Raw genomic sequence first — 6000 nt, forward strand, 5'->3', positions numbered from 1 at the left:
TCAAGCTTTCCTCCACCAATCTTTAAAAAATCATCCACCCAGAAATGTCAAGTGTTGATTAAAGGGTACCTTTCACCCATAAAGTTCAAGAATCTCTTTTTAAATTTCAAAGATTGTGTATTTATGAATGTTCATGATTTAGTTGAATTAAAATTCATGTCCATGTTGTTGTTGGGTTTTGATTCATGTTTTAAATTACATGTTCTAATGATTGATCCTAGTATGTGATGATTTGCATAATATTAATGATAAACCCTTCAAATTGCAAATTTATTTATGCAACCATGATAATTAGATGCATTGATGATGGTATAACCAAAGTATACTCCCCATATGTTTGATTAAATGCCTATGTGAAGGAAAAAGTGCCATTATAGTATGATAGTATGAAATCCCCATTCATGTACAAGTTAATGCATGTCAAGTGTTTGATGAAATATCTTAGTCAATGAATTATGGATATATGTGTAGCCATTGTTGTGCTTTTGAACTTGTGCCATGAATTACTTTTATGCTATCGAGTCTTGAGGGTATTTATACCCAACAATTTAGCTGTGTTCCTAGAGCCAGTGTCAGTTTCATGATAATCTCAGTCATGCCATGGTTGGTAGAATTTAGTCAGTTACATGACTCAGAAAAACTCAGTAATCTCGTGAACTCAGTCAGTTAATAGGATTCAGTAACATTCCGTTAGTCCACAAAACTCAATGAACTTAGTTCAATTCAGTCCAGTATATTCAGTTCAGTTTCTATTCAGATAGGAGTAGGATTCAACACCGAGTGAGTCCAAGGATGGGAACTCACCTGTTTGTAGAGGGTGTGATTCTTAGAAGCAATTCTTGTGCTTCAGAACTATGCATCCAGCGTAGGTTGAGACATCAAACCTTCTAGATGAGGGTAGATAAGTTGGCTTAATGTAACACCCCGTATTCAAGTACGTGTATTGACGTATTCAAGTACGTGTATTGGTCTTATTTATATGGAATTATTTCTTATTATTATTTTATTTATACCGGAACTTGCCCGTCGATGGTTCCATGCGAAGGTTATTGAATAAGTTTTCCAATGATATAAAGATTTCCAAAAATGGATAGGTTTTGGATATAATCGAGTACGTTCAAAACTATAAAATGGTGGTCGGGATATTTGGGAATAGTAAATGTGCAGGAAAATTTCCTGCACACAAACTACTGAGGCCAGCCGAATTTTTAAGTCAACTTCGAACGATCATAACTCCCTTAATATAATGAACTGGGAGAGCTTCTACTTATGAAAAGAAATATATTTGAGTCTTCTTTCTCATGAAATTGGTTTCATCCAAATCCAACATCTGAGTAAGGAGTTATCCGCGTTTTACTTTAGCCTATCAAAATAGATTTTTAGGGTCAACTTCAAACGACCATAACTCCTTGTACAGGACGAACTGGGTGGCCTAATTTATATGAAATGAAATCTCTTTGAATTATCCTTCCATAGATACCAATTTCACCTAAATCCAATATCGGAGCAAAGAGTTATGGTCGATCTACTTTAGCCTATCAAAACAGTCCACCAAAGGACAGATTTGACATTATTTAAATTTTAAAGACATTTTGGTCATTTCCTAGCATATTATGGACGGGAATATGTGTATATATACATGTATATGAGTTCAAAAACTCATTTTCATCATCAATCATTGATAAAGAACAAACCCTAGCCAAATTTGACCTTTAAATTACTTTTGATTCAACCGTAGAAATTCCAAAGTAATTTGATAACTGCGTTTGTCATCTCGAGAGCTTCGAACGGCACCTATTATTTGTGCAAACAGGATTTCATAATCAAGAGGTGAATTCTAAGTTATGAATATTGTTGCCTTTATTCTTTTCCATATGTATATGTGTGATTGAGGATTATATGTATTGGTTGTTATTGAAAGGTGATGGAAATCGAGTTATGGACTATTTTGCATGGTTTGGTTGTATTGAATTGTGGAAGGTGGATATGGTAATTGAGTTATGGAAAGTGGATATGGTAATTGAGCTATGGAAGGTGGATATGGTGATATACTATTGAATTGATGATTATTTATGTCTATGGCTCAATTTGATTTAATGGATTGGTTGGAAGGATAAATGAATCCAAACTTGATATTGGAGGATATTGTATGAATATGCATGGCATGTGAATGTAATTGGAGTATAAGAGGGTTAAAGTGACACCCTTTATGGTGTTATTAAGGCTTACTACTTAACCACTAGTTTGGTGAATTCAAATAATTGAATTGTGATGTTTGGTTGCTAATACTAGATTGCTATATATGTTCATTGTAGATAAGTAATCCGAAAAGACAGGAAGTCCATTTGGGACTAGAATTGAAGGTTGACAGTCAGGTATGTAAAGCATACTCTATACCATATCTTTGGCATGAAAGTGAATAATTGCTCTATTAAGAAATTTTCCAAAGTTATTCAGTAACATGTGATCCATAATGGTTTTGTGTGATGTCCTACGTTACCAATGAACTTGTTTCCACCCTACAAGATGTCAAGACATTCCAATACTTACTTGTTTTCCAAATCTTACATGTTTATTGCACTAATGAATTTCAGAAGGTATCTGATTACTCAAACAAGATCCATGTGCTATTAATGACTCCAAAACGTTTCATTGATATACCAATAAGTTCCTACTTCATTGTTATGGCATTGATGACTCCAAAACACTTTATTGATGTGCCAATGAGTTCTTACTTCATTGTTATTGCATTGATGGTCTATTTATATGCCTCTTATTGATGCATCATTGTTTCAAAGTATCAAAAATGTGGTGGCGACCGAAATAACAATCTCAAAGATTAATTGAACTAAGTGATGGTAGTTCTCTCTTATTGGGTGGTACCCCAGGGGCATAAGCCTATCATGGGTTGATCCCTATTTATGTGTTTATGGGTGGTATCCCAGGGGCATAAGCCTATCATGGGTCGATCTCAATTGATATGTACTGGAGGCAGCTTAATGGTCACAGTACAGTACAGTAATGATTACAAAGATGATAAGAACGAAGGTAAAGTGATTGAATAAATACAATGTACAGGCTGTCACAAGTTCTAGTAAGTGTGGTCCACTCCTATTATGATTTATTCACTTGTTTCTGATTTCTATTAAGCTCTTGTATCATATATGATTATCTACAGCTTTACATACTCAGTACATATTTTGTACTGACGTCCCCCACGAGGGACCTGTATTTCATGCTACAAGCACAAGTACCTCAGCTCATACACCGCACAAGTAGGAGCTAGGATATCCAGCTACTTTTGGTGAGCTCTAGTTTGCTTCGAGGCTTTTCGTGTCATATCCAGTCACTTTTGGTATTGTACAGAAGTTATTTATATAGAGGGGTGCGTCCCGACCTTAGTTAAACTCTGTGTATAGTCTAGAGGCTTTGTAGACCTAATGTACAGTCAAGGTGGTATTTTGTTAATAGACGTGATGGCTCCAACGGCCAAGTATTGTATATACATATATATGTGCTCGAGCTTATACAGGTGATTATTTCCTTTTATATGCGACATGATGCTGTTCGAATTTTGGGTTATCATAGAGGTATGCATGGGAAGTATAAGGTTATAAGCTGGTTCTCCCGGGCCTCCTCGGTTATAGGTGCCAGTCCGCCCCAATAGGATTTGAGGCGTGACACTTAAACTGTTAGATGAAGGTCCAACCATTCTCATTAGAGTACCTGTTAGATGAGGTTCACTCACAGCTTGTCCTTACCAGTGGCTCAGTATTGATACCCTTCTAATTAGGGTTATAAATTGGACCCCAACTCAGTGATAATAGCTTATTAGGGGCATGTTGATTAAATGACTACTTCCCACAGTCTCAGTATCAGGTCTCAGTAATAGAACTTAGATAGTTCTACAGGATTTAGGACTGTCAGATACAGTCACTCAGCTCAGTACGGAACTCAGCTAGTTCCATCAGAACCTAGACTGTCATACACAGTCGCTCAGTATCAGTTATATCAATTATCAAAAATCCATGTTATCAGTATTCAAACTCAGTAATCAATGTTGTCATAATCTCACTTACAATTCACGTATTCATGCATGTATTTCTACGTTCATGTTACTCAGTCAGTCAGTATTATTCATGCATATGAACCCTTGTATTCAGCCTACCTCACGTGCATACTAGTTCATTCAATCGTACTGATGCATAATTTTCTTTTGCGCTATGGTATTTTATACCATAGATTCAGAAGCATGAGCTCCAGAGCATCAGTAGTATTCTAGTTTCAGCAGTCAAACTAGTAGTGAGTCCTCATCATTCGAGGATGTTATTATTTGTTTATTTTATTCTTTTAGTACTTAGTTTATTTCAGTAGTTGGAGTTAGTTGGGGACATGTCCCATCAACTCCTTATTTAGTCAGTTTAGAAGCTTTCAGACTATAGCATGTTCAAACAGTTATTTCAGTCATTTTGGTATTGATATACTATATTTTTCAGATGTTATGTTTTATCAGATATTTGAACCTGATGGCCTTTCAGCCTTTTATTCCGCATTTATATAGTATGTTATGTAGTGCTTGGTTATAGATATCAATGATGGGTTAGCTTGTGGTCCTTTGGGGTCATGAGCACCGTGTGGCATTTCAGGCACCAGATTTAAGGCGTTACACCTATCTAGAGAGGGAGTTGAGAGAACATCTAAGGTAATGGGTTTACGACCTAAGACAAGTCAGCATGGCGGTAAATCTACCTAGCAGAATGGAGATACCAAGAGATAGGTTTAAGGAGATCAAAGAAAGTTGTGTCTGACAGGTTCAAAATTGTCAATATACCTAAGTCATTCTCATGATATAGACAATGTTTAGTAAACAAGAATAAGACTTATAGTATGAAGTTTTTAATGATTATCTAAATTTGGTAGATTTGACCAAATAGTTTAATCTATAGGATTGAACATTTAAAATCACCTATGTGAGAGTGAAGTGGAAGCCGCTTCAAGGGGAATGTTAGTAATGACCTATTCTCTAAGATCTCATGAAATCAGGACGTGTTCATAGTTGAAACGAATAAAATCGTGAGAATCATAAATAGTAAAAGGTAGGTTGTGTGATATGTGTTGTCTAGGTGTACATTAAAGCTCGACAGTTCAAAGATATCAAATCTATTGATGGACCATTTACATCTAATACATGTTTACTACGAAAAGTTCAAAGGGAAACCCACTTATCCAGATACAATCAGTCTTTGCTTGATGATCACATACTTGTCCGTAAAGTTTTACAAAAAAATATTCATTCCCATTCATGTGGGGGATTGTTGGGTTAAAGATTAAAAGTGTGAATGAAAAATGGAGGAAACTAAGTGGAGGAAAAAATTGAGCTAACACTTAAAATGGAAAGTGTACTCACAAAAGAAGGAAAGTCTACTATTTCTCCCACATTAGTGGAAGAATGAAACTTTCAAGTGTTTATATTAAGAAACACTTACTCCACATGGTAAGTGAGGCAAGAACCAAGAGGTGCCTCGCGCCATCGTCGTCGTCGCTTGCTCGGCTCGGCTTCGGCTTCGGATTTGCCAAATGATTGATCGATGAGATTAACGTAATAGCTTTTGTTCCTCCATTAACATGCATGCATGCAGTGCAAAAACAACTACAGAAATGCGAAATGCTACCTTGGAGGGGATGTAACCCTTCGAGAAAATAACACACTATTTCAGAAAAAGGGGTGACTGTTTGGATGGTTGTGATTGTTCAGAAAAAAAACACAATGTTTCGAATGGACAAACATGACTGTTCCAAAGGACACACCTTTCCGATGAACCATATTCATATTTCGGAAGGAGCACTTAATGGCTATATAAACCTGCATTTTTTCCACAGGTTTGGTAATAAATTTTTCTGCACTTGAAAAACACTTCTTGTCTTCTAAAATACTCCGAGTGATCATCTCCCGTTGAGTGATTTAGAAGAGAATTTGATCGTTTAAGGTACCGTTACTAT

This window comes from Capsicum annuum, chromosome 2, assembly GCF_002878395.1.
Source record: "Capsicum annuum cultivar UCD-10X-F1 chromosome 2, UCD10Xv1.1, whole genome shotgun sequence".
In the NCBI taxonomy this organism is placed as follows: Eukaryota; Viridiplantae; Streptophyta; class Magnoliopsida; order Solanales; family Solanaceae; genus Capsicum; species Capsicum annuum.